Source organism: Podarcis muralis, chromosome 9 (genome assembly GCF_964188315.1).
Source record: "Podarcis muralis chromosome 9, rPodMur119.hap1.1, whole genome shotgun sequence".
In the NCBI taxonomy this organism is placed as follows: domain Eukaryota; kingdom Metazoa; phylum Chordata; class Lepidosauria; order Squamata; family Lacertidae; genus Podarcis; species Podarcis muralis.
The window spans coordinates 49,904,052-49,924,920 of NC_135663.1; the positions used below are offsets into that span (position 1 = coordinate 49,904,052).

At 44.4% G+C, this 20,869-nt stretch overlaps 1 protein-coding gene across 2 annotated transcripts in view; it reads left to right on the plus strand.

Annotated features, from left to right (window-relative positions):
- The window catches only part of TENM3 (teneurin transmembrane protein 3), a 1,264,183-nt gene that overhangs the window by 792,743 nt on the left and 450,571 nt on the right, over positions 1 to 20,869 (plus strand). For both annotated transcript variants that reach the window (XM_077934193.1, XM_077934194.1), the window contains one exon: positions 10,072 to 10,144. The gene's annotated coding sequence lies outside the window, so the exon portion shown is untranslated. The remainder of the gene's footprint in view (positions 1 to 10,071; positions 10,145 to 20,869) is intronic.

A 20,869-nucleotide genomic window follows, 5' to 3' on the forward strand; every position in this document is an offset into this window, starting at 1 on the left:
TATTGCACAATTAATTTTTTGGGTCTCATACAACATACCCACTGGAAGTATTACAGACTGTACAATATTTTGACTTCAATCAGTTTAATTAATGCCAAGTTGAGTTGGAAAGGGTAAAGGCACAGTGCCTTGATTATCATGTATATATTTTGAACAGGTGCCCATAGATTATATCAGAGGGAGGACAGTTCTTTAATGTTACCTTGTCATATGATACCAATTATTTTAAGTGTGTGTGACATATAGTTGACACACTGTAAATGGGATGTTGCCTCTCAGCAGGTTTCATTCCCAAACCTGCTGAACTTAAAGGGGGGGGGGGGAACCTTGTATCGTGAAGAACAATATGCCATAAAACTATTTCCATTCATTAAAGGTATAATCCATTAAAAACACGGTAAGATTTGCCATTTACTTCAGTGGAATTTGAGTTGCAACCTTACAGTGCAGTCTTGTGTTTTACACAGGCGTGCCTTTAAATTCAATGTGATTTATAACTAGGTAAATGCATGTAACTGGTTGAAATGTTTTAGTTTTCCATAATCTGAGCTAATTAGAAGAAGAGAAGCATAAGCTTCAAATGAGGCTCATTGAAACTACATACACATATGTAAATGTTTGCAACACTTACACAAAGAAATCTTAAATAATCTACAGTTATATTTCTTTTTAATTTGATACTTCAACCATGCCTCAGGAAAGAATACAGGAAATGTAGGCAGAAAATCCAGAAGGAATGACCTTTTGATAAAATGAATGTTTACATCAATGCAACATGGATTTTGCAGAGTTATTACTCAGATTTATCAATTAGAAAGTGTAGACTGACTCTCTCTCTCTCTCCTCTCTCTCTCTCTTTAATTGCTTCTAAACACGGAAGGAAGATATCTAGACTGTAATGGTGTAATGGGGTTTAAACATTACACAACTTTGTCAGACTGAAATTATATATATACATACATATATATATATATATATATATATATATATATATATGCTTTCGTAGATTTTCACGGGTACAGGAATGCAGGTTTTGGTGTCCTCGGGTGTCTTCCCGTGTAAAAGATGGGGTGTCTAGGCGACGTTTCGACGAGGTCTCACTCGTCATCTTCAGGCTGGTGCTTTCGGCTTCTTGTTACTGGAACAGAGCAGGATCTCAGTGTTTGAGTTCCTATAAATACTGTTGAGGAGGTGTGTTGTATAGCCTCCAATGTTCTGGGCAGAGAGGAAGTTCCCAGGCTAGTGTGCCTTTTCTTCTTTTGTTCCTTAATTACTTGAGGGATATCTTGAGTGATTTCTTGAGTGATATCCTGAGTACCACTTAGGTGGGTCATTAGGTGTGGATTAGTTGCTAAGGCCTTTGTGTCTTGACCTCTTGAACTTTGTGAAGAGTTTTTCTGAGAAGATGGCTGTACTGAAATTAGTTGTGCTCTGGCTTGGCTTCGTGTATAGGGGCGAGCTGTGGTTTTGTGGCCTGTGCCAGCCAGATCTGTGTAGGGATTGCAGGGGGGTGCAGCATCCGGAGGTGCCACCATGGTTTGGCTACTGGATGGTGTCTGTAATTTATCTGTGGAGAGGGTCTGGGTTTGGATCTGGTGTGGTTGATTGGTGATGGCGTTCTGTGTGCCTCTGGCTCTGGTGTCAGTTTTTGTGGGGAGGGCTAATTTCCAGATGTCTGGCAAGCGGGATGTGTCGTCACGCTTGTTCATGTTGTGAGGGTGTTTCTCTATCTCGATGGCTTCCATGATTATTCTCTTGTGGTGATGTTCCATGTTAAAGAGCAATTTGGAATCTGCAAAATTAATTTCGTGTCCTGTTTCTTTCATGTGTTGGAAAAGAGAGGAAGTTTTTTCTTCTTTTTTGACGGCATTCTTGTGTTCTGCAATACGTGCATTTATTCGTCTGTTTGTTTGTCCAATGTACGTGGCTGGGCAGACTTTGCAGGGTATTTCATAGACCCCTTGGTTTTCCAACTGGATTTTATCCTTGGGGTTTCTGAGGATATTGGCTATTTTTTGGTTGGTGCAAAAGGCTGTTTTGATATTGTGTTTATGGAGGATTTTGCTAATTTTATCTGTAGTGCCCTTGATATAAGGAAGGAGGGCCATGCCATTGTTTTCTTCTGTGTCTTGGTTTTTGGGGGGTGTTTCTTTTTGGATTAGCTTCATAACCCTGTTTTGCTGGTATCCATTGGCAATTAACACATTTGAGAGATTCTGTAACTCAGTTGTCAGGTGGTCTTTGTCAGCCAGGCGTTTGGTTCTGGAGATGAGAGTCTTGGCTACGGAGTTTATTTGTGCAGGGTGGTGGTGTGATTGTGCATGTAAGTAGCGGTTGGTGTGTGTTTTTTTCCGGTAGATAGTGTGTCCTAGGGAGCCATCAGGTTTTTTGTAGATTAGGACGTCAAGGAAGGGAAGTTGGTTGTTGGCTTCTATTTCCATAGTGAATTGTATTTTGGGGTGTAGGCTGTTGAGATGTGTGAGGAAGCTGTCCAGTTTTTCTTTCCTGTGTGGCCAAATTACAAAGGTGTCGTCAACATATCTGAGCCAAAGTTTGGGTTTGTGTTCTGACTTGTCTAAAGCATTGGTTTCAAAGTGTTCCATGTACAGGTTTGCGATGACCGGTGAGAGGGGTGATCCCATAGGTGCTCCTTCTATCTGTTTGTATCTTTGTCCATTGTGGATGAAGTACGTGTTGGTTAGGCAGTGGTTGGTCAGGTCCAAGATGTATTCGGGGGGATTGTATTTGTTTTGAATGGCTGTCAAGGCTTCATTAATGGGCACTTGTGTGAAGAGAGATACAACATCGAAGCTCACAAGTAGGTAATTGGGATGTAGGTTTTGCTTCTTTATTGTTTCTATGAACTGGAAGGAGTTTGGAACGTGTGAAGAGATGGATTCTGCATAGGGCTGAAGTTGCTTGGCGAGAAATTTAGCGAGATTTTGTAGAGGTGAGCCTATGGAGCTGACTATTGGTCTGAGTGGTGTTCCTTCTTTGTGTATCTTGGGGAGGCCGTAGAGTTTGGGGCATCTGGATGATTTTTCTCTGGGGATGATTCTTAGCTGGATTTCTTCACTGATAGGAGAGGCTTTTATTTTGGATTTGGTGGTTTTTTCCAGATAGGTGGTGGGATCTGTTTTTATAGGTTGATAGGTAGGGTCTTGGAGTAGATTTGATAGTTTTGCTTGGTAGTCCGATGTGTTCATCACAACAGTGGCATTACCTTTGTCTGCTGGGAGAATGATTATGTTGTTGTCTTTCCTCAGGTTGGTGAGTGCTTTCTGTTCTTCTTTGTGTAAATTGCTTCTGGGTGGTTTGCTGGAGCAGAGGATGTTGGTGACTTCAAGTCTGATTTTATTGGCTTCATCTGGGTTGATTTTGGTTAGGCTAGCTTCGACTCCGCATATGATGTTGTTAAGTCGTGGGTTGACATAGCAGCCGGCACAGCGATCTCTTCAAGTAGCTCTTTATTATGGTAAGTTGGAATAGAACTGACAGTGAACAGCTCAGCCGGCCTGTATTTATAGGCAGCCGGCTGTCGCATTGTAACCACAACAGCTCAGAGTTCCCGCCTAAAATAACTGCCGCGGACCTGAGTGAAAACTATCTACAGACCTGAGTGAAAACTATATACAGTATCCCCCTGTTGGCCCAGGGTGAAACTACACTACATAACACCCCTCCCCACCGAGATAAGGCGTTAGTTACAATCGTAATGGTTTCCTTATATACAGCACTACGCGTAATGGTTCAATTAGGCACAAAAGCATATCGGTTACATTTCCCATACTTAGACCAACAGTGATACCTGTCCAACAACATAGTCCTTTAAATGAGTTGGGCGCTTGGAAACTCTGCCAGACCGCCGAGGACTGGTAGCCAAGTCCGGAGGGCCACACAGTTCTCGCTGAGGCTGTGGTGCGACCCTAGGTGGCGTTGGAACCAACTCCCCTGGATCCGCTGCTGTGAGTGGAGCCTCCGCAAGTGGAGTGGTCTGAGTCTGTTCTGAGACGGCTTGGTTCGGCTCCACGCTGGCAGTTTGCGAGGGAGGTGTAGGTGGAGCCTCGCCATCTGTACGTGTCTCTTCTGGAGCCGCAAGTGCAGTTGGGGGCACCTCGGTAGTGTCCAAGTCCCCAACCCTGCGCCTAAGTTGGTCTATGTGCCGTCACCACAAGCGCCCGTCTTCGAGTGCCACCTGGTACGAGCGAGGTCCAGTGACTCCCACTACTGTGGCTGGCACCCAAGGGATGTCCCCCACATAGTTCCGGGCAAAGACCTGGTTTCCTGGGACAAATGACCGTGGTGCGTTGGCACAGCCTGGGGGTTCAGCCACGGCAAAGTCTGGGTGTAGCCGGTCGAGCGGTGACCTGAGGCGGCGGCCCATAAGCAGTTCCGCAGGACTCCTCCCTGTGGCCGCATGAGGGGTGATGTGTTGCGCGAACAAGTATTCGGCGACCCGCTCATGCCAGTCTCCCCGGTCCAGGCGCGCCAGTGCCTCTTTTGTCGAGCGCACCATTCTTTCCGCTTGCCCGTTGCTGGATGGATGAAAGGGTGCCGTTAGGGCATGGCGGATGCCCAGTCCCAAAAGATACCGCTCAAACGTGCCTGATGTGAACTGCGGTCCGTTGTCAGAGACAAGGACATCAGGACACCCATGCGTTGCAAACAGGCCTCGCAGCACCCGGATGACAGCTTTGGTAGTGGTGGAGGGCATCAGGGCGACCTCCAGCCATTTGGAATAGGCGTCCACCACTACCATAAAGGTCCGGCCGTGAAAGGGGCCAGCCAGATCGATGTGCACCCTCGACCAGGGTGTCTTTGGCGTCTCCCACGTGTATCCCTTAGCTGCCGGTGGTGCAGGCCTCGACTCCTGGCACGCTTGACAGGCGGACACCCAGGCAGTGATGGCATCGTCCATATTAGGCCACCAGACGTAACACCGAGCCAACGCCTTCATTTTGACAATTCCCGGGTGGCCAACGTGCAGAGCCTCCAGGACGCGCTGACGGAGTCCCTGGGGAATCACGACGCGGTCTCCCCACAGCAGACAGCCGCGATGAGCTGAGAGTTCATGTTGTCTGGTTGCGAAGGGCTGGAACTCCGATGCAAAGGGCCCTTGTGGCCACCCCCTCCACACCCAGTTGAGCACCCGGCTGATGGTGCGATCCTGGGCAGATGCGGAGGCCACAGTGGCAGCCGACACAGGCGCTGCCGGAAGATCCTCAATCAGAAGGAGCGATGAAGCTGGAGCCGGGTCTTCCACAAATGCTGGAAGAGGGCAACGGCTGAGGGCGTCGGCATGGCCCATCGATTTCCCCGGGCGGTGGATGAGCCGGTAGTGGTAGGCAGCCAGGAAAACAGTCCATCGCAGCATGCGTGGTGAGAGGACCGGTGGAGTTGGACGATCACCGGCGAGGAGGCCCAGGAGTGGCTTGTGGTCAGTGATGAGGTCAAAAGTCCTGCCATAGAGGTATTCATGAAACCTCTTCACTCCAGCCACAAGTGCCAATGCCTCCTTGTCGAGCTGGCTGTAATTCCGTTCCGTCGGAGATAGTGTCCTGGAAAAGTAGGCGAGCGGTGCTTCTCTTCCATCTGGAAAACGGTGACTAAGGACAGCTCCGATGCCAAAAGGTGAGGCGTCGCAGGCAAGGACCAGCGGCCTGGATTCACTGTACTGTACCAGCACACTGTCCGAAGAAAGGAGAGCCTTGACCGCGTTGAAGGCCGCCGTCTCCCGATGACCCCAGGCCCAAGGCGTCTTAGTGCTAAGGAGTCGGTGAAGAGGCTCAGCCACTGTGGCTTTGTGGGGCAGGAACATGTTATAAAAGTTCAGCAGCCCCAGGAACGCCTGCAACTCCGTTTTGTTCTTTGGAGTGGGGGCCTGCTGGATAGCGCGGATCTTGGATGTGGTTGGATGAAGACCGGAGGCATCGATAAGATAGCCCAGGAACTCTACCTGTGGAACGGCGATCTGGCACTTCTCCCTTTTTACCTTGAGCCCGGCCTCCTGGAACCTGGTCAGCACGGCACGGAGGCGCTCGAACAGCTGCTGGTGTGAGTCTGCAGACACCAAGACGTCATCAAAATATGGTACCACGCCCGGAAACCCTTGCAGGAGACGCTCCATAAGGCCTTGGAAGATGCCAGGAGCCACACTCACCCCGAACTGCAACCGGCGGCAACGGAATGCCCCCCGGTGGGTGACGATCGTCTGGGCTTCAGCAGTGGCATCATCGACTGGCAGTTGTTGATAGGCTTGGGCAAGGTCCAGCTTAGCGAAGACCTTACCCTCACCCAGGGAATGCAGCAGGTGTTGGACAACAGGAACCGGATAAGCGTGCTGCTGAAGTGCCTTGTTGATCGTGCACTTGTAGTCAGCGCAGATTCTCACCGACCCATCTGGCTTGACAGGCGTGACGATGGGGGTTTCCCACTTTGCGTGGTCAACCGGCTCCAAAACTCCTTGGGCGATCAGTTTGTCCAGTTGTTCGTCCACCTTAGCCTTGAGAGCAAAGGGAACCCGGCGTGGCTTTAGCTTGATGGGGGCGACTTGTGGATCCAGGCTAAAGGAGATGGGCGTACCTGTATATTGGCCCAAGGTGCCGTCAAAAACCTCGGCAAAGTCTTTGACCAGACCCTCAGTCTCTGCGTTAGAGATGCAGTTGATGCCGGTGACTTCCAGGCCGAGGGCATCAAACCAGTCTAGCCCTAGGAGGCTTGGCCGCTGACCTTCGACCACCACCAACCGGAGCAGGCCCGAAAAATCCTTGAAGGCGATCCGGAACCGGCCAACGCCTACCACGGGAACGTCGTTTCCCTGGTAGTCTCTCAGGTGTACGCGGTGAGAGTCGAGTTGCCTTTTGGACACTCTGGGTACCAGTCTTTTGATGGTGCTCCATGACACGATGGACAGGGCAGACCCGGTGTCGATCTCCATGTCACATGGAGCTCCTTCAATGAGCACCGTGACGTTCAGCTTGCGTCTCGTAGGCGAGTCGGTTTGGCCAATCGTGGTTCCAGACGGGCAGCGGCAGTTGGTGAGAGCGAAACAACTTTCCTTGGCAGACTGGAGTGAAGACTTGGACTTGCGAGTCGATGAAGGGGGGGTGTCAGACGGAGCCGATCGGCAGACCTTAGCGATGTGGCCCCTTCTGGAACACCTCCTACAGATGGCGTCTCTGAATCGACACTTGGCACGGGAATGGTTGCCTCCGCAGCCAGCACATTCCGGTTGGCCCTTGGACTTCTGTTGGAACTTCCTGCGCTCCCGCTTTGTCTGGTGCACATCATCGTCTTCACTGGAGGATGCCTCCTCACTGCTGGCCTCTTCATGATGCACCGGAACGGGCTCCCTAGCAAGACGCAGGCTGCTGGACTTGCGGATCTCCTGAGCGGGGCGTTCAGCAGCTTCTGAGGCCACAGCCTCCTCAATGGCTTTCTGTAGCGTGAGGTCTGGCTTGGCTAGGAGACGCCGTTGCAGATGGATGTCCCGGACCCCGCAGACGATTCGATCCATCAGGGCATCGTCTAAGTCTCGGAACTCACAGTGCATTGCAGCCTGTCGCAGGGCGGTGGTGTAGTTGTTGATTGACTCCCCCTCTGCCTGGTTCCTGTGGTAGAACGCATGGCGGGCAGCAATCTTGGACGGCTTTGGTGCGTAGTGGTTGCGGAGCTTCTCTTGGATCGTGTCCCATGGTGATGCCTGGACTGCTTCAGGCGCAACCAACGCTCGGGCCGTCTCAAACACCTCAGGCCCACAGAGGCTGAGGAATAGGCCCCGCTTCCGATCCTGTGATACTGCTGTCAGTTCGTTGGCTTGGAGGTAGCAGTCGAACCGAGCGAGGTAGGAGTCCCATGATTCAGAGGCTGGCGCAAACGGCGGTAGAGGCACAAGTGAAGCCATGATTCCGATGCCGGCGTGAAGGGCGATGGATGGAACACAGTGCTCTAGCCAGAACAGTCAGCTCTGAACTGGTTCTGCCCAGTGATTTCGCTCAGTGATTTCGCTCTGTGATTCAGCTCAGTGATTCAGCTCAGTTCAGAGGCTGGCCGCATCTGGCTGTGCTCTGATGTCCATCTATCCCACCTTCGTCGCCAGTGTTAAGTCGTGGGTTGACATAGCAGCCGGCACAGCGATCTCTTCAAGTAGCTCTTTATTATGGTAAGCTGGAATAGAACTGACAGTGAACAGCTCAGCCGGCCTGTATTTATAGGCAGCCGGCTGTCGCATTGTAACCACAACAGCTCAGAGTTCCCGCCTAAAATAACTGCCGCGGACCTGAGTGAAAACTATCTACAGACCTGAGTGAAAACTATATACAGTATCCCCCTGTTGGCCCAGGGTGAAACTACACTACATAACAGATGTTTTCCGTGGGGATGCGTCTCGGGGCGACTGCAAAGTTGAAACCTTTGGAGAGTACTTTGGTTTCAGTTGAGGTGAGGATCCTGTCTGATATGTTATGTACTGTTTGTTTCATGGGTTGTTGTGGAGGGTGGCTGGGCTTCTGGCATTTCTCTAGTTTGTGGAGTTTGTTGGTGTGTGTGTCTGTCTTATGTGAGGTCTCTGTTTCAGCTCTCCAGACGGCTAGTTGTTTGCATTTGTCCCAGAGTGCAGGGTGGATTTTGTTACAGAGTTTGAGGTGAAGAGTGAGCATATCTTTGTTGGTTTGGTTTAGTAGGTATCTTTTCTTGTGTAGTTCGTTTCTGATTAGGGATAGTTCAGTTCGTTTCAGGATCCTTTCGGTAGCTGGGGTTTTGGAGTGGAATTTAAGTTGGAAGCATGTGGGAATTAAGTTGTTGTCTCGGCAGTTGCGTAGGAACAAGAGATCACATAAGATGGTGGCTCTTCGGATTTCTAGTTTCTCGTAGGTTCTTGTCAGCTGGAAGGTTTCCTCCCCGTAGAGGTGAGATATTTGCTTTCGTAGATTTTCACGGGTACAGGAATGCAGGTTTTGGTGTCCTCGGGTGTCTTCCCGTGTAAAAGATGGGGTGTCTAGGCGACGTTTCGACGAGGTCTCACTCGTCATCTTCAGGCTGGTGCTTTCGGCTTCTTGTTACTGGAACAGAGCAGGATCTCAGTGTTTGAGTTCCTATAAATACTGTTGAGGTATGTTCTCTCTGCCCAGAACATTGGAGGCTATACAACACACCTCCTCAACAGTATTTATAGGAACTCATTGTTAATCCAGGAGGATTGCTCTTTCAGGGCTCTGCCAGCACCATCGATCTCTGGCACTGAATGTGTTGGCCTGGTGTGGGGCACCAAGGAGAGCTTGGCTGTCTGGCTGGTGTACCAAACATCAAGCACACTGGCGGCCACCCTGTCAGGCCTGCTGGAGGTGGTGGCAGGCTGGGCCTTGGAGTTCCCTAACCTATTGGTTCTTGGGGACTTCAGCGTTCATGACGATGCCATCCCCTCCTCTCAGGCTCTGGACCTGGTGTCTTCCATGGTGACATTAGGGCTCTCCCAGTTTGTTTTGGGTCCCACACATCAAGCAGGCCACACGCTGGATGTGATCTTTGGGGCAGGTATAGATGTGATCATGTCCCCCCTTGTGGAAGTGCCATGGTCTGATCACTATGCTCTGAAAGCCAGGATTGACTTCCCACCCCTGCCCCCCACTTGGGTGGCGAACCTATTTGGGCTTGCCCGCAGAGGCTGATGGATCCTGATGGATTTCATCAGGCCTTGCGGGACCCTGCTCCCCCTGGTGGCTCACTAGATGAGCTTGTCGAGAACTGGAATAACCGGCTCTGCCTAAAATCACTGTTTCAGGTTTTTCTAGTGATGATGGAATCCCCTCACCAGCATTGTTCCTTTCCCTGGGCAGAGAGAAACCTACATGCCATCCTAAGTTTCCAAATGTAATGCCAGATTCACCAATGGCCAATAGTATTTTTATTGAAGGCGTTTTCACACACATTTTCACACATAAGAAGAACTTGCAGGATATCACTGCATCAGGGGGGCAAATCTGGATACTATTGGCTGTAACACATGTCAAAATACTTGCAAAAAGATTTTCGGATGCCTTGATAACTTCCTGTTTTGTACTATGTGTCTTACAGAATTCCTCTGTGCCCCACCGGAATACCTTTTGTCATAAGCAGAAAACACAGGAAGTGCTCCAAACAGGAAGAGGTAGGACAAAACTTTCCATCTGTTAAATTGTTACAAGGCCCATTGTTTTTAGTAACTGTGGTCAAGACAGTACTGTACTAGAAAACCGTAGCACACCATTTTGGCTTTGTTTACAACTATTTGTCTACCATCCTTTACTAGTCTTACAACTTGATTTTCATTTTTAAAATATTTTTTTTAAATATTTTACTTTTTTCTATCATTTTAAAAAGATGTAATATGTTTAGGTTTTCATTTTTTTAAAATAACCATCATTTGCAGAATTTCCTTGCTCACATTCCTTTAGACTGCACCAGTCTGGTACTGGAGTAAAATGTACCTCAAAATGTATCAGCAAGTAAATAATAATAATTAAATCATGTCAACACTGAGACTTTATGTTCTCCAGTAAAACAGTTTTGTTACATGCAAGTCATTTGGGTGAACAACACCCACAAGGTAAAGTACAAAAACCTAGGCAGTATGTGCAGTCTAAATTGACCTGACAGTTTTTAAAACATGAAAATATATTGCTGAAGTATAGAAGTGCAATAATAGTGAGTTATGGGAACAAGAAGAGAGCCAGTGTGGTGTAGTGGTTAAGAGCAGTGGGCTCATAATCTGGTGAACCGGGTTTGCGTCCCTGCTCCTCCACATGCAGCTGCTGGGTGACTTTGGGCTAGTTACACTTCTCTGAAGTCTCTCAGCCTCACTCACCTCACAGAGTGTTTGTTGTGGGGGAGGAAGGGAAAGGAGATTGTTAGCCACTTTGAGACTCCTTAGGGTAGTGATAAAGCGGGATATCAAATCCAAACTCTTATTCTTATTCTTAAATCTCATGGGCTTAGCAGCCATATCACATGTACTTGAGCAGCTATGTACAATCAACACATTTCACAAATGGATTAATTGTAGGACATAAAACACATTGTTGCTGTGATTTTCTGATATTGTATCAAACATATAGATCAGGGGTCCCCAAGCTAGGGCCTGCGAGCCGGATAAGGCCCAAGGGACTTGTTTATCCGGCCCACAGTGACCCCCATTGCCCACTGAGGCCGCCTGCTCTTACCAGCGCTGCACTGCGCAGCTGCCCACTTCCGGGTCAGAGGAGCAGTGGAAATAGCTTGTGTGCATGCGCAAGCGTTATTTCTGGTGCACATCCGGGTCGGGGGAGGCTCATGCACATGCACACAAGCTATTTCCGGTGTTCCTCCAACCCGGAAGTGCGCCAGAAATAGTGTGTGCGCGCACATATGGGCACACACTCCTCGCGCTACGGCCTGCCGCGTGATCGGTGCTGGAGACACCGGCCTGAGGCGCAGTAAGTTTGCTGACCCCTGGTATAGATGACTCTTCCCTTTTTCTTGGTGCTAACAGTGACAATCCCTACCAATGGCTCTGTGTCTAGACTCACCCAGAATTTGATCAACTTCAGTCCTAGTTCTACTAGGAAGAGAAATATATTTTGGAACATGCACGTCATTGTGGGTAATTCAGTATGGGCATTTAAGCAGATATTGCCTACCATATTTGAAAATGCAGACCCAATTGACCACTGTTCACACATTCTGAAGTGTATATAAGGACCAGTTCACCAGCTCATCCACACCACCCTGAGCTTTATTAAAATGAAGAATGTTTTCTGAGTTGAAAGTTTAGTCTGAGATCTCTGTATCATTATGCATTGAAGGAACAAGAATCACTGCCCTTCCTTTCTTTGGAAACTCACGTGTGAAATCTTAAAAACCAAAAATGTTGCTGTGGACATTTCTGGTTTGTGGTCAAGAAACTGCAATTGGATTTCTGTTTTTATGGTTTTTCCCCGATCTGCCAACTAGCATCCGGTTTGTCATAGGTAATCCATTGGTCAGTAGTGGAGAACTTATCAGTTATATTTCATCCATGTGTTGTTACATTTCTCAGCCTCTGTCTGGTCTTTGCATGCTCTTTCTTCCTCAGATATATATATGTATCATAAAAAATGGTGTTTTGAAATTGCAATGTAGTCAGAATTTTATGCCATATGTCCATGTTTGAATGGAATATGCTGCCTCATTGGCCATCCTCCTTTGAATAGCACTAATTGCTCATCAGTTGTAGTATTCTCAAATGGCACAAAACACAGTAGAAGTTTGTTAGCAAACATATCCCAAAGGTCACACATAGGGGCAAGTTGGTCTCTTCCATTGGTGATTCATACTGAAGCTGAATCTTAGGGATTCTTTTGAAGGAGGCTAGTGACATTGTGCTCCAGACATGTTGGGGGAAAGTCTCAACAAATTTTGCAGAAGAGGGGTCATCTAAAAGAGTTGTCATACTCTTGGGCTGGGATGTTGGGTTTTTTGGGGGGGAGGGATTGTTGTTGTTATGGATATTAATGTTGTTCAGTCTGGTTGTGTATTTATTGATATTTTATTTATTGATGTTTGATTTATTGTTTATTACTACTTTTGTTATGTGATAATTATGTATTTTTTCATGTTGTAAGCCACCTTGAGCATGGTTTGAACTATGGAAAGGTGGCATATAAATAAAATGATGTGTGTATGTGTGTATATAGTGTGTATGCAGGTTGCTTGCAAACATGTGCAGATCAGCTGAGATTCGAATGACCCCAAAAGCCAGAATAGTATGTTTTGTGTAAAACAATGGCTAAGATGAAAAACCATTTTGCTGGGTCACAGGTAAGGATCTAACTGGTGGGATATGTTACAATAATTCAGGTTTGTCAAGGAGTTTCACATGATGCTAAGGGAAGTAGTGATCTGTCTATTATGAAAAAGCACCTGTTGCTATTATGAGTAACTAATAACTTTAAACAGCATTTTTGATCACTTTTTGCCCCTAGCACCCAGTAGAATAGTGGCAAAATTAGAAGTGCAGGGCCCCTTCATGATAGTCACAGTCATACTGCCTTCCAAAATTATACAATAATCTTTTAGTTATGCAGATCTCCATGTGTTTCATAGATCTACTATTTTCTGTGCATGTACATCAGCGAATTATTTGCAATGTTGTGTTTTCCTTGAAGTTGTATGTAACAAAACTTGCATACTATTCTCCTGAGACTGAAGCCCCTTGTGTTTTCAGTATGCCTAAATGCTTCACTTTAGAACATACAAAACTCCTCCTCTGCAGTGTTATTTCTGTGCTCCTTCTGCAGAGTGACCCTAGAAGCCAATTCTCAGTAGCTGACTCACCTCCTTTAACACTGGCTCCAATCAGCACAAAGAGTGAGAAGATTTCTCAGTGGCTAAAAAACTCCCCTTTCACGGTGCTCAGGTGGCTCAAGGATGCTGGAGGCTGGGACCTTACATAAGAAAGCTTTGCTAGCAACTTTTCCTCAGCCCTTCTGAAAAGGGTAGAATTTGAGCTTTCAGTAAATTAATGAGGCAGGCAAATGTCAATTTACAGATTGTTGATGATTATCTGGAATAGGGAGTCATGGAAGACTGACAAAAAAGTTTCATTCCCCCCCCCCAAACTGTCATTGGTGTATTTGACCCCCAGTAAAGAGATTTAAAAGATAATAAATGAACATCTGGTGATGTGCTGTAAGGCAGAGAATTGAATGAAGCTGGGGGGAAATTGATATTACCGCCTAGGAATTTTCAGGGTCAAGCTAGACATGAAAGCAGCAGATCTGCTACATTTTTAAGGGCTAAATAAAGCTCCTGATACACCCTTTTGAGGACAGGGTATAGTTTTAACCCTTTCTCCATACCATTTCACTCATCTGAGTCCCCCCAGCTTCAAAACAGCAGCATTTATAACATGGAGGGAAATATAGGAGGGTCCCTGTATGTTTTGGCCCAAGAGGCAAATAGTTCCAGCAGGGTGATTTGGATTAGGAAGCTGGCATGGTGAGAAAGAATTCTCCCATGGCTCTGATCTGAATCAAGGCTCAGCGCGGCTCCATTTAATTTTTTTTTAAACCACAAGATATCTACTTAAATATCTCTGTTGTCTTTTCCAGTCGTACCGAGTCTAGTACCTAAAATGTCATATTAGTTGCTAGGAATTTGAAATATTTTTCCACCCTCAAGACTAGATTAGATTACTCTTTGGGTTCCTTCCAACCCTTATAAGACTGTCTAGAGCTAAATTTTGAGTTTGATACATTCACTTTTTTCTGTTTGTTGGAGTCAAACTATTACCATTTATCCCACTTGCCCACACCATTTCTTTCTTCCCTTTATCTAGTCTATGTATACACTTTCCCCCCCCTCTTTGTTCCACAACCTTTTAATGTAGACAATGAAGGAGACAAAATGCAAAAACAGAACAAATTAACGTACTAAACTTCATGATTTTATGAAGATCCATATTGTACCATGCTTTATCACAGCTGATATAAAGTGGGACCCTGCTGGATTGCAAAATCTTAATGCATATGGTATATATTAAAACACTGCAACTTTCTCAGTATCCACAATCCTAAAATTAAAAAGCCACTGAGTTATGATTATGTGTACTGTCCATGACTTTGAAGTATTTTATTTTTTAGCAATCTGGTGATCAGCAGGTCTTGATTATTTTGAACAGCATTTATGTAGCAACCATGGAGACTTGCAGTTGTACATGGTTAAACGCCCCTCGGCTATACCTCAATGAGTTTTCTCAATAGTAGCCAAGATTCCATAAATTCAGAGCTCATGAACCTTGAAAAAAGGATAAATGGGATTTGGTGAGACTAACATAGCAGCCACTTTTACCTTTAAAATGAAAAAGTGTGAGGGATTCATTTAAACTGGTTTTTGGGATTTACTAACTCAAAAATGAATTGTACTAGGAAGCTTTAAAAACTGAGGGCATATAGGGGTTATACATTCTTGTTATTTTCTGAGCATTAGTATGCAGAAATATATCATTTAGGGAATAAAAAAAAAATCAGAGTTTATTGAGATGTAGCCCTCCCAACTCTTTCTTCTTTCATCCCCTTTCCTTTAACGCAGTGGCACACCACACATCCAAACTAGCAAACAATGGCCAGTGCAAGTAATAGTTTGTTGCATCTAGATAAAACAGCAAATTATGTGTCAAAAATATGTGCACTTGCATGGAGCTTCAAGAGAGGTGGCATGGTAGCCCCATCAAGAGCATGTGGCTAAAATTAGAAAAAGAAATAAAAACAACAGGGTTATATTGTAAACTGCCCTGTGATCTTCAGATGAATGTATAGAAATGTAATAAATAATAATAAATTGATCATCATAAAGGGAGAATCCAGTCAGCTGGACTTTGATAGCTAGGAAGACAATAAAATCTATGGTATTCTAATTTGTAATCATCTTGATAACAATGCCAATTTGTAATTGTCTTGATAACAAGCCAGTGATTAGCAGAAACCATTGTCAAGAATGAGTCCTGCCAGTCTAATATTATTTAAAAAAAATGTTGATGGTGATAATTTAAACTTTTTAATTGCCTTTTACAAATCATCTCAAGGTGAGGTACAAGGTTGCATATGATAATGATAATGTAAAAATACACAGAAAAAGTCAGAGATTAAAACAGAATAAAAAGCATCCATTCTAATGATTACATCAATAAGTCATTATACAGTCAAGCAACAGACCACCTTCTTCCCAGAAAGCATGGCATGGTCACATACAATATGAAATAATCCCAAAGAAACAACCACCAACATTCAAATACATGAGAGTAAATAAGTGTTTTCACCCAGTGCCAAAATTATATCAGAGTCGGCACAAAGTGAATGTCCCTCAGGAGAGCTTCTTTGTAACTGCCATCCAAGCTGGCAATGGGACAGCATCCTTCACCACACCTGAGGGAAGCAAGCTAGTTTAGATGATACAATCCAGGTCATGTGGCACACATGCCTCTGTCATGCAACAGAGGAGAGTTGGGGCTGGGGCTCAGAAGGAATGGTGGCTGCTTCTGTTGCCCACCCTCATCTACTGCTTGAACTGGCTCATTATGACATGCTAGAGCCTACTCTGCCAATCCATCTTCAAAGGCATCCCCACTGCAGCATGAGGTTTCCAGGGCATATACCACTGAATCCAGGATATATGGGCATAGGTGAGCCATTATCCAAAGCTGTTAGAAAGCACTCCAAGTCAAGGAGACCATGTAGTAGATCCATGAGTACTCTGGACCATGAAGCTGATCCTTTAAGGGGAGTGTGACCCAACCCAAACTGGCAGAATTCCATGTGTCTGAACTGAGGAATTACTTCCTCTGTTTCTGTATTGTCTGAGTTTCAGTTTATTGGCGCTCATCTAGTTCTTTACTGCAGTCAGACACAAGCTCAGCATGTCCGCTGCTTTACCTATCTGAGATTTACAAGTGAAACAGAGTTGAGTGTCGTCTGCATATAGATGACAATGCACTCCAAAACTCCAGATGATAAGAATGAACTCAGTACAATCCCCATACTGGAGGTTTCATGGGCCAGGTACCTGCCAGGTACCATCTTCTGGATTAACCCACCCAGGCTGAAGCAAAATCACTGAAAAGCAGTACTTCCCACCCCCTGCTCTGACAACCTACCCAGAAGGAAACCATGATTGATATTTTTTTTCAAAACTGACAGATCTAGGATGATCAATAACAGGTCACATCCCTTCTGTCTCTTTTCCAACATAGCTCATCATACAGAGTGATCAAGTGCTAAAGTGGAGGCTAAACTCTGATTAAAAAGGGACCAGAAAGTCATTCTGATTCAAAAGCACCTGGAGTTGGTCAGCAATCACCCACTCAAAAAGCCCAGGAAGGGACTGTTGCCAACCAGCCTGCAATTATTTGTACTTAGGTTGTGAGGCTGTTAAAAACAGCCTATGAAAGCAGCACGGAGTAGCTGCCACTTGATGAGAGAAAAAAGGAAGTAGCCTTTGCATGCATGTTTATACTATCACACCAAAGGGCTCCATTCACCTACATTATCATTATTAAACTGAGCTGTAAAAGCTCAGTTTTCTATTTTAAGTTAACTTTCAAAATATGTAAGCAGTTCAGACTTCAGGTTGCTAAGTCACAGAGGAGCAGAGTGTTGCATTCACCTGCATTAATCACTAGGGGTCTTGTTAATAATTCTCTCAGGCACTAAGTCTTATTTTCTACCATTGGGATCTATGAGAAAAGTGATAACATAGGCCTTCATGAAAAATAATGTGAGTAATTAATCAAAACCTTGTGAAAGGAAAGGATGGGGGTTTTGAGCATCTTGTATGCAATGCAAGTCATCTGCATTGTTCTGTATTCCATGTGCAGGAAGAATCAAACCAGTTTAGGAAAAGTGTTTCACCGTGATAAATTTTGTCTTTAATCGTGCTTAGAAAGTTTTGTATAAGTTTATCCTCATACCAAACTATAAGAAATTCTCATAATTGCACATAATTTTGCCTGGAAAAGAATGGCAAATTAATGACTATACCATCCATTTCCCCTTACATATTTTACATGTGCTGCAAACCTGTAAATCCTGAGAAAGATACATTATCTATAATTCTCCTTAGGGTAGATTGTCTGCGGTGTGCAAGAGGAGAAGGGGAAGAGCTCCTATTATTGCTAATAGGTGCTATTGTGGCTAATTTCAGGCACCCTGTACTAGGAACATAATAATTTGTGTGGGCTTTCTGCCATAAAAATATAACTCTATATGAGATACAAAAGCAGTCCTATTTTCTACTGAAGTGCATTGTTGATAATATTATTTCAGTTCCCTAACATTTGGTCTGGTCTCTATTTGTTTCTTCAGAGAAACAGCAATCTGTGTGAATACCACTATAATAAAGCATGTCAACCTTTAAGTATCCTCTGTTCAAACTTGTCTTTTGTCAGTTATATGAAAATTGCTCTTCTCTTGTGGTGAATTTTTCCAGGGTTAGCATTTAGACTTTAATAGCTAATGTATAGACTTGAATGTTCTAGTGCTCCTATGAGAGGCACGTTGAAAGATAACTATTCATAACTGTCTATCCTTTTGGGAAAGAGAGGAGGTTCCTTGGATATGCTGTTTCCTAACAAAACCAATACAATCATTTCTTTTCATAAAACGGAGGAGTAGAAAGTTACCTTACATCTGCCAGGGATAAAGCCATAGTATTTTTTCCCCTTGTTAGCATGTGCTGTATGCTTTCCTATGTATGCACTCACTTTCACAGGTCTCTGTTAAAATGTCACCTATTGTTAGTGTGGCTAGACTGCAGTTGCTACACTGAATATATTCTTAGCATCATAAAGTGGAACAAGGCATTGTATGGCAATGGTTATTAAGGTATTTAGAAAAAAATATTTTCTGACTTATAATCTGCAAAATGTTCCTCTGAGTAAAAGCTTTGCTGCTTGAAATCCTTGACTTCACGGGCTGAGCAAAAGACAGGTGGGTGTTAAAGGTGCACACCTTTGGCAGGAACCAACCATAATTTCTGTTAAAGTGTTCAAAAGGGTGGTTTCCAAGTGCAAAAACATATATACTGGCAACTCATCCACCTGTAAATGGTCGAAATTTATTGTGGATTTCTTATACTAGTTCAACACTAACAAAAGTAGAAAAGCGTGGTTTAAATCATTTCCTGAATTCTTTAATTTTCTTATATTGATGAGGAACAGAATATTTGTAGCAATTTATAGAACCTAGGTTGCATCTTCTGGATGTTTTTATAGCATTGTACATGTGAATTAACATATCAAGTAAATCTGTTGTATACGTATTTATTATAACATGCCATGTATAGATTAAGTGTGTGTGTGTGTATTCAATATAATTGAATTCAATATAAACTTTGTATATATAATGATGATAGATTTTGTAAGGATAGATTTTGTAATGATAGATTTTAAAATTATTATATATAATTTTAAAATCTATCATTACAAAGTTTATATTGAATTACAGTGTGTCGTATTTTATGTCCATGGTATAGTCTTTTGCGTATGCACTTCCAGTTACAGGAGGATACTTTCATTTGCATATATTTACTCAGAAGTAAGCCATAGTAGTTTCAGTGGCCTGGATCCAGTGATGTACAAGAAGAGCACTTCTACTTGCATAATGCAGGCTTGCCAAATCCCTCCAATTTTCTTGTCTTCCTGTAAGCCTTTTCCTGGAATAGGTAACAATAATGGGACACCTTCCAAGTTTAACAAAGAGAAATAGATCTTGTATGGGGGGCTGGGGAAGGTTTGCCTGTAACAATTGTAGGATAGAAATCCATCAAGAAAAGCTTTCCCAGCATGCAGTGCAGTAGAAAGCTTTTGCCTGTTTTGTCTCCTGTTGAAGGTGCAGGATGGCAGAGAAAATGTGACAACAAAAGATGCAAAGCCGTGTCAGAAGTGACTTGAGAAGCAGGAACATTTTTCATATTTATCACACAGTAGAATTTGAAGCTGTGTTAGGACTCTATCAAATTACTCCTGACTGTGTATGAGGATGAGAAATCTACAGTTGGAAAGTGTCCTAGCCATTTGCAGTTTGGGATGAAATGGCTAAGGGCCAAACTAGATACATGAATTGTGTGGCTGCACTTCACACTTCTAATTTTTTAAAAAAGCAGTTGGGGGAAATAAGATTAGTGCAGGGAGAAGTTTTAATCCCTTCTTCCCCAACTGTGGACCAGACAAAAATAAATAAATCCCACTCCTGAAACCACAACCGAGGAAGGGAAATGGCTATAGGTGGGCAATTTTCATCGGCACCACAGCCAACACATGACTTCATGTGAACATTCCTAAAGACCCTTTTCTTACAAAACAAAACAAAAACTATTTCATTTTACTGCATTTCAGTTTGCAATTCCCAACAACATTACTCAAATCTAATCCTTGTTCTGAAAATCAGATTTAACTGTGCGTTATAATGAAAACGGTCATTGTTAAAGTGTCACTAAATATGCATAAAAGGAGAAATGTTTTCAAAGAAACAGAAAATGTGAATCATAAAATATTGCAGGCCCAGTTTAAAAAAATAAACAATTTTTCTCTGCTTTTCAGCACACTTATTTAAATACTGGCATAACCTGTAGTTAATAATTTAGACATACATATTCATTGTTTCAGCATTGTAGCAATATTCCTTCTAAGAAGTCCCAGTTAATGTTTTTGATGATGGACTTACTTTTAAACTTAGTTCTGAAGAACAAATATTGTGGCTTCCTAATCTGCTCTGCTATTAACATGCTGTTTATATGCAAGAGGCTACTCTTTCAAAAACAAACTCTGAACTATTTTGTGTTGTGATTTTTGTATGTGTTTTCATGTATTCCTCTGACCTTCATTGCCTCAGGGAAATAAACTAGTCAGTCTAGAAATCAAGAGTGTCAGTACCTGTGTCCTGAAGCTACTGGGTGAATATATATACAGGTAACTTGCAACTTATTGCTTATTTAACTTACTCAATCACAGGTCTGCAGGGGAGGGGAATAACTACCGGTAAATGGAGAGTAGTGGAAACCCAGTCTCCAGTTATTTCCCTACACACACCTGTGCAAATCTTCAATTGCAGGCTTACCTGACTTTGGGAAGACTGCACAAGGGCTCTGGCAGCATCCCAGAGCTCTCCTGCCTCCTTCCCAAAGCTGGGTATTCACTTACAGGGCCTTGGAGATGCAGGGGGAGGCTTTGGGACACTGCCAGAGACTTCATGCCACCTTCTGGAAGCCAGGTAGCCCCCCACCTTGCAGGGGGGCCAGTTCTGGGGATTCCTGGCTTCATGTGTTTTTGCATATACACGTGGACCCCCGGAACCGAACCCTCACATAAGGTGTGAGTTACCTGTAT